Here is an 11,762-nt window from a genome sequence, read left to right as displayed (position 1 = left end):
GGGGGAATAGGAACAGGGAAGGGGAACAGGGACACAGGCAAGCCTCTGTGGTGTCAGAGCTGGGAAGCGGGATCCTGAGGAAGGAAACTGGAATCATTGCTTGCTGGAAGTTTACCCCAATAAACATTGAATTGTTTGCACCTTTGAGCTTCGTGCATTGCTGCTCTCTGGTCACGTGAGAAGGACCAGGGAATGGAAGGTTGATGGGATAAACCCTCTAACAAGTACGTCTTTCAGGTTGTGAAAAACCCTAGGACCAGTATAATTAAGCTGACCTAAGCCATGGTTAGATAGTGCTAAATGAAAGGAAAGATTGTTCTGTCAATGCAGCTACTACAGGGATGGAAAACCTCTCCCCTCACTGTAGCAACTGTCTACTCCACAGTGCTACAGCAGTATTTTAAGTGTAGACAACCTCAGAGTGAGACCAAATTTGGCTCCATGGATGCTCAGGCACTAAGACGACAACAACAACACCACCACCACCACACTAATGCTTCCGTAGTTGACAGGATTTGAACCTGCATGGGGAAACCCCCCTATGGATTTCTAGTCCATCACCTTAATCACTCAGCCACAACTACTTGATGTGCAGCTGCTTCACTACACAATATTTCTGTTCTCACAGAATTGTCACTTCAAATTGCTCAGACCAGCTCCCCCAGCACACTCACGGCTGTGCATTAGTGTGTGTCCATGGTGACAGGGAGCAGCGGGGGTTGGATGGGTCAGAGGTGGTGGGGGCAGTCAGGGGACAGGCAGCGGTTGGATAGTCATGTGAGTCCCAGAGGTTTGTCAGGGGACAGGTAGGGGGTGGGGTCCTGGGGGGGAAGTTAGGGGGGGTCTCAGGAGGGGGCAGTTGGGGAAAAGGCGAAGGGAAGCTTAGAAAGGGGGTGGGGTTCCAAGGGGCAGTTAGGGGCAGGGGTCCTGGGAGGGGGTGATCGGGGAAAAGGAGCCGGGGGTGTCCTGTTTTTTGAATGTTAAAATATGGTCTTCCTCCATTCACAGTGCAACTCTCCACTCACAGCACGCTGCCGCATGAGGCCCCCCTCCTTCTTTTCCAGTTGGTAGTGGCCAAGGGAATGCTGGGAAATGTAGTTCTTTCCCTGCTTGAGGGCTGGCTCTATAGGCAGGGAGTTAACGAAGAAACTACAGCTCCCAGAGCCCCCTGTTGGTTCTCAGCTCCCATGCCGCCCTTGCAAATGGGGTGCCCCAAGCAGGTGCTTTGCTGGTGCCTAGAGCCGCCCTAGGGGGTGACGCTCCGGCTCTCCAGCGGCAGGGCAGCCTGAACTGCAGTCCAGCCTGTGCACCTCAGGCTGCCGTGAGCGCCATCCTGCTACTGAAGCCAGAATTGCAGGGCCAGTTCCAGCTCAGCCTGAAAGCCTCAGCTGACAGGGAACATCTTGGTTCAGGGCTGGCTCCTGGCTTTTTGTGCGCCCCCTTCTCCAAAAAAAGGAGGGGCAGGGGCTGGAGTGCCACCGCCAAGCACATGCTTGGAGCACTGGTGCCTGATCTCAGCACTGGAAACGGAATCTAGGAGTCCTGGCTCCCAGCTTCCCTTCCTCTAACCACTAGACCCTACTGTCATAAACAGATAGCTAAGGGTTAATGTCTCTTTCACCTGAAGCACCTGACCAGAGGACCAATCAGGAAACCGGATTTTTTCAACTCTGGGTGGAGGGAATTGGGTGTCTGAGTCTTTTGTCTGTCTGCCTGCTTTCTCTGAGCTTTGGAGAAGTAGTTTCTACTTTCTAGTCTTCTGTTTCTAAGTGTAAGGACAAAGAGATCAGATAGTAAGTTATATGGTTTCTTTTCTTTGGTATTTGCATGAATATAAGTGCTGGAGTGCTTTGATTTGTATTCTTTTTAAATAAGGCTGTTTATTCAATATTCTTTTAAGCAATTGACCCTGTATTGTATCATCTTAATACAGAGAGCCCATTTGTATGTATTTTTCTTTCTTTTTATATAAAGCTTTCTTTTAAGACCGGTTGGAGTTTTTCTTTACTTCAGGGAAACTGAGTCTGTACTCACCAGGGAATTGGTGGGAGGAAGAAATCGGGGAAATCTGTGTGTTGAATTTGCTAGCCTGATTTTGCATTCCCTCTGGGGGAATAGGAAAGTACTTTTTGTTTCCAGGACTGGAAACAGAGAGGGGGAGTCACTCTGTGTAGTTTCACAGAGCTTGTGTCTGTGTATCTCTCCAGGAGCACCTGGAGGGGGGAAGGGAAAAAGGATTATTTCCCTTTGTTGTGAGACTCAAGGGATTTGGGTCTTGGGGTCCCCAGGGAAGGTTTTTCAGGGGGACCAGAGTGCCCCAAAACACTCTAATTTTTTGGGTGGTGGCAGCAGGTACCAGGTCCAAGCTGGTAACTAAGCTTGGAGGTTTTCATGCTAACCCCCATATTTTGGACGCTAAGGTCCAAATCTGGGACTAAGGTTATGATATGGTGTAGCAGTGGTGGGATATAGACAGAATCCAGAAGCCAGTAGGAATATTATATTTTTCTCTTCTCTGCTAAGGGCTTTTTAGCAGAGAGAAACAGTTTGGTTTTAAAAAGGGAACCAGAGAGAATTTTTTTTTCTGCTCTCTCTGGCAGTTTGTGGCTTGCATGTTAAGCGAGAAGCCATTAAGAGACTGTTAAGGGTCTTTTGTCACACAATAGCACTCCCATTGAGAGTCATTACCAGCACTATATAAATGCAAATAAAGTGGTTTTTCAGGTTTACTTAACATTGAAGATTAGCTAAAGGCACTGTTGCTAGGCAGACTTCAGGAGGCAACAGAGAACCTGCAGTTCAGAAGATAAACACCGGAGGGCACCCCAACACAAGAAAACAGGAATCATAACTTCTAAGGCAAAAATTGAGGCCGAAGAGGCGGGGCTGGAGTGCCACCGCCAAGCACATGCTTGGAGCACTGGTGTCTGATCTCAGCACTGGAAACGGAATCTAGGAGTCCTGGCTCCCAGCTTCCCTTCCTCTAACCACTAGACCCTACTCCCCCCCCTTTTGGGGAGCCAGGGTTCCTGGGTTCTAGCCCCATCTCTGGGAGCAGAGTGGGGTCTAGTGGTTAGAGCAGGAGGAGCCAAGACTCCTGGGTTCTACTCTCAGAGCTGCTGTGTGACCCTGGACCTCTGTTTCTCCTCCCACTTTTTGGATATGGAGTCTGTAAACTCTCTGGGGCATGGCCTATCTCTCGCTGTGTCTGGGCAGCGCCTGGCCCAACGGGGCCCTGATCTCAGCTGGGGCAGGGACTGTCTCTGTGTCTGTGCAGCCCCTGGCACAACAGGGGTTTGAGTCTGCCCTGCTCTCTGTAGGTGCTGCTATTGTACAGATAAATAGTCATGGTACTAAATGGCGTGGCAGTGCATGAGTGCACCACCATTGCCATGCAAGGGAAAAGCCGGTACATATTACTTGGGCTCGGTGGTCCAGAAGAGGGACCAGGGCCTGGCTTCCTTGGCTTCATGGCCTGTTTAGCTGGTCCACTCTTGCTGGGGAGTCTGAAAAATTTTTTCATTGGGGCCTGAACCTGCTTTCAGCGGCCCTGAGGGTATGGCAGGACTTGCCCCCCTTCACAGAGCATGGGAGTGCCAATAGGCACCTATGCATGGTCCCCCCAAGCAGGGCCAGGATGGAAATAGGGGGCCTGTGCCCCCAAACATGGAGAATCTGGGGTGCAACCTTGCTTAACGGGTCAGTCTGTCCTTTCTCTGACTCTCCCATTCCACCTTCAACTAGCGCTTGTGTTTCATTCGTTCTTTTTCATTCCTTTCCTTCTCTAGCTTGTATGTTCTTGCTTTCTTTTTCCCCCTCTGCCTTTCATGCTCTTCCTTTCTTTCCTTCTTTTTCTATTTTTTCCTCTCCCTTTATTTCTTTCTCTGCCTTCCATGTTCTTTTCGCTCTCGCTCTCTCGCTGGTTATTTTTTTCACTCGCTCTTTTTCCTCGCTCCCTTCCAAGCCAAGCAGGTTCTCCTCGCACACACATTCTGACAGGTTTTCCTCCTGATCACTGAGTGTATTAAGCACGTGTCAGGGGGGTTGGCATGCCAGGCAGCAGGGAGCAGGTTGACGGGGTGTCTTTGTGGCTGTCTGCTGGCCACGCATAAGCATGGTCCTTCCCAGGGCCTGCTTTAGGCTGAATCGCCCGATTCCGGGGAATCGGGCCCCGCGCCTAAGAGGGCCCCGCACCTTGGGCACCTTTTTAATTTTTTTTTTAACTTACCCCAGTCCCCGGCTGCGGTCTGCTCCGGGGTCTTCCATGGTCCCGCTCCTTTGAGCGAAGCGCCGTCGGGAGTGCGGCGCGGCCCCGCTCTCCCAGCTAGAGCTCCAGCCAGGGCGGCGGGGCTTTGCCGCGCCCCAGCCGGGGCTCCAGCCGGGAGAGCAGGGCGGCGGGGCTTTGCCACGCTCCGGTCAGGGCTCCAGCCGGGAGAGCGGGGCGGCGGGGCTTTGCTGCTCTCCGGCCGGGGCTCCAGCCGGGAAAGCGGGGCGGCGGGGCTTTGCCGCGCTCCAGCCGGGGCTCCAGCCGTGAGAGCAGGGCAGCGGGGCTTTGCCGCGCTCCGGCCGGGGCTCCAGCCGGGAGAGCAGGGCAGCGGGGCTTTGCCGCGCTCCGGCTGGAGTGCGACAAGCCTGGTGGCTCCGGCTGGAGCGCGGCAAGCCCCTCGACCCCTGCTGGAGCTCTGGGCCCTTTAAATAGCCCCCGGAGCCTGAGGCAGTGAGGTGCTCTGGGGGCTTTTTAAAGGACCAGGGGCTCCAGCTGCCTTTGCCACCACGGTCCTTTAAATAGCCACCGGAGCCCCGCCTCCCCCAGGCATTCCCCAGCGCTCCCATGGCTATTTAAAAGGTCCGGGGTGGGGTAGAAGGGGGTTTGGGGGCTACTTAAAGGGCTGGGGTTCCAGCTGCCTCTGCTGCACCCCCTGACCTGCCCACAGCAGTCTGGCCCCCCCTGCCTGCAGCCAGCTCTGCACCCCGTGCCCACAGCCAGCCCCTGCCCCACACCCCTGCAGCCCTGCCCAAAGCCAGCCAGCCCACCACACGCTGCTGTCCGCACCAGCCCTGCACACCCTGCCCAGCCCGCATACCTCTGCCCTGTCTCCAGTCAACCCCTGCTGCACCCCACTGCCTGAAGCCAGCCAGTCCTGCACTCCCCTTTCTCCAGGCCTGCAAACCCCTGCTGCACCACCTGCGGCCCTGCCTGAAGCCAGCCCGCCCCACAACCCCTGTCTCCAACCAGCCCCACACCCCTTGCCCTACCTGCAGCCAGACCCTACCTCCAGTCAGCCCCTGCCCTGCCTCCAGCCAGCCCCATGTCCACTGCTGCCCTGCAGTTTCCAAGGCAGTAACCCTGCACACCTGCTTCAATGAGGGGGGCACAGAGCAGCTGGGACCAACACATGTGCACACCCCCAGGGAGTGGCGGGGACCCACACATGTGAAATGGCTGTCATTAATAGCCAAACAACAGCATATATGATGCAATGTATATAATATATAATTTTATTATTCATATAGTTATGGACAGTAAATAATACATGAAAGAAATGAAAGGCTTTTTTTTCTACTTTTTGTTTAAGTCATCCCTGCCAGGGCCCCTCCGAAAATGTTCGAATTGGGCCCTGCACTTCCTAAAGCCGGCCCTGGTCCTTCCCTCCTCTTGCCCCTCCCACAGTTGCTCTGCAGCTTTTAAGCCTTCTCTTGGAGCTGTCAGCACCAGCCGCCTCTGCTCTAGGTGCCCAGAGCAGGAAAGGTGTGTTGGGCTCCAGCCTGGGACTCTTCTTCCATCCTGCCTAGCCCTGACTATCAAGCCTGGCCCTGGCACTCCTTCCTTCAAGTGCCATGTGGACAAGAGGCAACATGTGGCTGCAAGCAAAATGGCCAAACTTGTGGGCATCAGGCAAAGCTGCAAGAATCCCAAGCATCTGGTCAACAGGACTGCAGGTATCAACAACCAGAGTAGCAAGTTCTAGAGCCCCAACCCATTGTGGCCCTCACAACCAGGCTCTTGAGGGCAAGTCACCCAGCAAAAGGAGAAAGATTTGCTCTTGCACAGCTGGAGACAGGGAAGTTAAGCACTGTGAGCTCTAGGGGTTTGTCATAACACCCCACTGAGATTTGAACTCAGAATACAGGATTCAGAGTCCTGAGTGCTGCCCGTTACACCATGGTACCAGCTTGTGCTGCTGTCTCTGCACATCGGTGACCCTCACGGGGCCAGCTTGTGTAAGGGACTGTTGTCCCCTTACTAAAGCTCAGTGGGTTTTTGGTTGGCTAGTTCCCAGCACCAATAGAAGGGGGAAGGATCAATAGGAAATCAGGACCCTAAGACTGACAGTCCCCAGGAGCAATGAGGAGAGGCCAAAGCTCCAAAGTTAGCCCGACTGACAGGTCAGGCAGTGTAATGAGGGAGTCACCATGGCAGGGGATCCCATCATCTCTGTGAGCTGGAACTACCTGGGCCAGAGTGGGACCCAGCTAAGGAGAATGCAGGAGCCCGAGAAGAGGCGGGGAGCAGAGCTGCGCCAGCCAGGGAGAATCAGAGCAGATCCATGCTAGGAACTGAGCCGGAGCAGCATGAGCCACAGAAGCTGCCCAGGGAGCAGATCTGTGCTGGGAGAAGAGCTGCAGCAAGCAGAGCCAGAGAGGCCAGAGGAGCAGAGCAGGGAGATGGAGGCAGAGCCGCAGCAGCACTGGGGCTGGAGGTGGGTGCAGTGAGCAGCTTGAGAGAGTGAGAGGGACCCTGGGCAGAAGGCCCAGCACAAGGCGATGCCACGAATCAAGAGGCCTTGCAGGCCAGACCTTCGGGGGTGGGAGGATCATATCCCCTACATGGGGGCTGACACTGGGAACAAGGGTCCTGTCACCTAGAGCATGTGGCCACTGCCAGAGCAAGTGTCCGGCCCGTGGTGTCCCTGCAGCACAGCCAGGGCCTGGGAAGGAGGCCTGGGACATGTGAGGGAGAGACTGTGACCTGCCCTGACACTCCAGAGACGCTGGTTGTGATCTCCCTGTAGCCCTTTTCAAGTGAGCACGACAAGATTCCTGGGCCCAGCCTTGTTGGGGTTACGAGGACTCTGCCACACATGAGAGTAGAAAGAGCATCCTTGGGGTCAGGCAGGCCTCTGGGTAAGCGGGTGGGGACTCAGATCCTCTCTCTGGCCAATTGCACCAGGGTCATGTATAAACCAGGGAAGTTCCCCACAATAGCCGGACCTGAACCCCCTGTACACTTGCCCTCTGTACTCATTGCTTCTCTGTCTCTCTTCCCTTCATCTCTGCTGGTCTCCCTCTGAGCTTTCTCAGCACCTGGCCCCACAGCTCTTCCTGCCAGCCAGAGACTGCTTGCTCTAGGCCTGCTCCTGTGGATGTGGCCTCTTTCCTGAGGAAAGGAACCTTTCCAGGAAGTGGCCATGACTTCTGGGAATCTGCATGTGGCTGGTGGACAGCACCAGGAATCATTTGGCTCCTGGCACACAAGGCTATTTAAAAGCTGAGTTTTTAGACAGGGGCTTGAACCCTGGATCTTAAGATTAAAAGCCTGATGTTTTACCAACTGAGCTAGTTGAGACCATTTTCCCCATTCACCACAAGAGCAAGCAGGTAGGCAAAGAGAGGCAAAAAAAGTCCCAGGAACCCCTCCTCTTTTTCTGCACATCCGCTGCCTGTCAGCAGGATTCCTCCTCCTCCTTTCTTCTGTGCCTCAGTGTGACTAAATCTCCACACCTAGACAGCTGGTCCATCCCCTGCACCCCAATCCCCCCATGCCTGAGCCTCCCTGCCAAAGTGCTGCACCTGGCTCCATAGAATTAAGTCTCACGTGTTGCTGGGAACTCGACTTCTTGTGCCCACAGAGTCTCGGCCCCCCTCAGTAGATGACCTGAGAAACACAATGTTCGACTTTTCCAAAGAAGTGCTTGGAGGTGTTTTTTTGTGCCTTACCATGTGGCCTAATGGATAAGGTGTCCGAGCGTCGATCAGAAGATTGAGAGTTTGAGTCCCTTGGTGGTTGTGTTTCTGCAGTTTTACCTTTGTGCTGAAAGTTCTGCTCCCTTTAGGGCTGGAACCTCTTCTTGGCGGCTCAGGCCAATACTCTGGCTTCAGCTAGAGCCCCGGGAAGGAGTTGTGGGGTGGGCATCACAAAGGCTGGGACATGAGACCCAGGTGCTTCCAGTCTAGCCTTTGCCCTTCCTGATTTGCCAGAGAAAATGGGCGGCTTCCCAGGCTAGCGTGTGCACCTGTCCCTGTGCTGGAGGCTACTTGCTACATAGCGTCTTCGGAGCCTGGGTGTTTCTCTGCTTCTCGCCAGCTGGGGAAAAGCCTCTTGGGGTAAAATCTCCTGCCCTACTGCAAAAGTGAGCACCTTGAGTGGGACCAGTCAGAGGCCCCACCATGGGGGCTGGCCCTGCTTTCCTACCAACTTGTGATGTTATCCACAGAGCATCAACAGCTGCCCCACGTGCTGGTGACCTTCAGTGGGTGTTTGGCATGGCAGGGAGCAGCCTGGCTGAGTGATTTTGTGCCTGTCTGAAGGCCACACCTAGGCATGGTCCTGCCCTCCTCTAGCCCTGACCTCAGTTGCTCTGTGGCTTTTAAGCCTTCCCTTGGAGCCGTCAGCACCAGCTGCCTCTGCTCTAGGTGCCCAGAGGAGGAGAGGTGTGTTGGGTCACTTTTACAGATGCCCCTTCCCTGCACAGAGAAGCTTCCATCCCCAATCCCTGCCTGTCACTGCCCAGCAGCCCTCTGGCACCATTCCTGAGGGCTACCCTGCCTCACTTTCTTCCTACCGTGTTGGGAAAGACAGTTCTCATTATGAAAGGTTAGGTGGGCCAACTAGGGGCAGAAGCCTGTTCTATGTTTTCCTACTGCAGAGCCCAAGCTCAGGAACTCACCTTGGTTCCAGGCTCTGCTGTGCTCTCAGAGAGCAAGCCACCCCTGCACGAAGAGGGATGACAGGGCCTGCCAAAGCCCAGGATTGAACCAGGGACCCTTAGATCTGCCATCTCATGCTTTCCCAACTGAGCTACTTTGGCACCTTTATAATAACATTTTGGCCTGTTGCTTCTCTGTCTGGGATGTTTTTGTCAGCAGTTGCACACAGGAAGGACAGGAAAACAAACGGCTGCTCCACACCCCCACCGGAGGAACCCGACACCGTTAGCTGTGGTGAGTAAGAAGTGTCTGTTGGCTGACAGGTCCTGTCCCCCGGGAGCTGGAACAGCAGCTGCCACCTCCCACTCGGCTCCAGGCTGTGGGAAATGCTCATTGCCTGGCTGCATGGGTGGACGCTGCTCCGTGCTCTGGAGAGCATCTGTATTGGTCTGTCAACCCCCCGTCTTCACTGAGCCAGTCTGGTGTGAAAGTAGAATGAATTATATTGTGAAAATAGAAAGGATTAAAGAAATGCTGTCTGTACCTTTAAGAAAAACTGTTGGAATGCTGCAATCCAGGTGTCAGGAATACAGACAGTAACATAGAACAATTGGACCGTTTAAGGGCAATTGGTGAAGTATTAGCCTCAGATCCATAAAGAGTTAGTAAGGAAGTAGGATATGCATGCTGTGCCCCAGGTGAATTTTACAGTTTTGCTTTCTTTGTTCCTTTGTCTGATTCCCGCTCTTTTATCTGTATAAATAAGACTGTTTAGGTCTTGCATGGGCACTCACATTATCTGGGTGTTATTGGCAAAGCGCTGTGCTAATAAACAGAGTGGTCTGACAAATTGTGAGTCTTGATTCTAACTTTGACAATTTGGAGGTCCCACCGAGATGGCAACCGTCTTCACTGGGGCTGTGTGATTCCTGACTGTTTTTGTGGGATGACCGTGGCAGCCGGCACCTGGGCATTTGGCCCAAGCGGTCCCCCACTAGAGCGGAAAGGCGCACAGCCACAGTGAGGTCTACGCTATCGAACCTGTTGGTTCCCACTCTGTTCTGGTAGGGATCCCAGGATCTGACATCAGGAATCTGGTCAGGTAATTATTTCTGTGTTTTGTCCGGACTGAGAACTGTCCTGTCTCTGTGTCTATCTGTCCTCTTGTGGAGTGTTTGAGTCTGGGTGCCGTCTCTGTCTGGGGATCGGCCGACCAAGGGGTTCCTGTCCCCGCGGTCTGAGTGAGTGAAATCTGCACAATTGCAGCCGCACCACACCTTGGGTAAAACCCTTAGTGTGAAAGCAAGGGCAATTGAGGCAGTAGCCTGTGGGCTCCTTTTATGTGTTGCAGCAGGCATCGCTCTGACGAACCTGAATTTCCTTCTTGTGTGATTGGTGTGTGAAAGTCCTCCTGTACTGGTAACCAGACGTCTAAGTCGGGACAGTTCCCTAAATGAACGCCGGCTCATTTTATGTATTTAGGATGGGTCCAGACTCCTGTAAAAAGGGTCAAGATTCCTGTAAATTTCTGGGAAAATGGTCTAGGCTAACTCAGGGGGATCCCAAAACTCAGTGGCCACTGTTAAAATCTTGGAACAAAGACTGAGTGGACGTCTTAAAGGACAAACTCGGCCAACCTAAAACTAAATTGGCTAAAGGAGAGGTTAATTGTTTCATGCAGTGGTGGGAAGAGGCAAATCATAGGTGGACAAAATCAAAACTGGCCTCTCTCAATTATTCAAATAATAACTTAAAAGCTTTATTAAAAGCCTCCTCTCCCACCACTAGACCGAGCGCTCCCCTTTACCCCGTTCTCCAAACCCCGGATCGATCCAACCCGCTTCATACTCCCATCTCATTGTAAAAAGGACAAAAAGCCCCTTGTTCTGTTCCCCTTTGTTGTCTGCCTCAGAAACTGATTCTTTATAGTGTCCCACTACCAATTCAGCAAGGCTTGGGGGCGGGGGGGGGGTATTCCTCAACTAGCCCCCACCCTTCCTGGTCCCTTTCCTTGAACATTTCTTTCAAAATTGTGAAATGACCACAATATCACTCACAAACGGTTCATTGGAAAAAGCAGGATCGGGCCCAGACAAGCAGGCAAGCAACAGATAAAGAAACAGGTTGAAAGCCCTAAGGGAATAGTGTCAGGAGTAAAAAAGAAGCAGCAAGTGCAGGCATGAACCCCTGGAACAATACTTAAAAGGGTGAAATCTAAGGTGATAAAGGTGTCATTTTGAAACATAAACAAGTGATTTAAGAAAAGAGAGTGAAAAGTTAACTATAGAGGCTGGAGAGAATTAAGCAGTTAAACTTTGTGGAAAATGTTAAAAAGGACCATGTTAAAGAGAGAGAATTCTTGGTTTCTTTGCAGACATTCTGAAGGGAAAATGGGCCCTTTTCCAGAAGAATGCCTGTAAATAATCCTTATATATATACAGCTATGCAAAAACAAAGCAGTGTAAAAAAAATGTTAAGGAAAAGAAAATGTGTATGTATCTATTTGTCTGTGTATGTTGGGCCCTCTCTAACTCTTTGTTTTAAAATTTAGGTAGTAAGAGACAGGATTCTCTATTGTGTCTGTGTTAAGTAAAGTTCTAAGAATCTAAACCAACACATCTGGTTTGTAAAACTACTGTTTTGTAGGTGTAAGATAAATTGATTTTATTTTTGTTTTTAATGCCACTAAAAATTCATTTAACTCTTTAATTCAAAGTTGCAAAACGGACAGACCTTTTTGCAAGACACAAGTAATTAGTGTTGTTTGGCTTTGGGATTTAGCATTTAACCCTTAAGGGGTAACTTGATTCTTTACAAAAATTAAAATGTTTTTAAATAAAGACCAAGTCATGGCTGCAATAGGGCAGTCAGAATCAGGAGAATAGGTAGAAATT

At 52.1% G+C, this 11,762-nt stretch overlaps 1 non-coding gene across 1 annotated transcript; it reads right to left on the bottom strand.

The window, feature by feature from the left end:
• Positions 1-500: 500 nt before the first annotated feature.
• TRNAS-AGA (transfer RNA serine (anticodon AGA)) lies at positions 501-584 on the bottom strand. Its single transcript has one exon. It is a non-coding gene; the product is annotated as a tRNA-Ser (tRNA).
• Positions 585-11,762: the final 11,178 nt, after the last annotated feature.

Source organism: Gopherus flavomarginatus, chromosome 21 (assembly GCF_025201925.1).
Source record: "Gopherus flavomarginatus isolate rGopFla2 chromosome 21, rGopFla2.mat.asm, whole genome shotgun sequence".
NCBI lineage: Eukaryota > Metazoa > Chordata > Testudines > Testudinidae > Gopherus > Gopherus flavomarginatus.
This window is presented reverse-complemented; position numbering and strand designations above follow the sequence as displayed.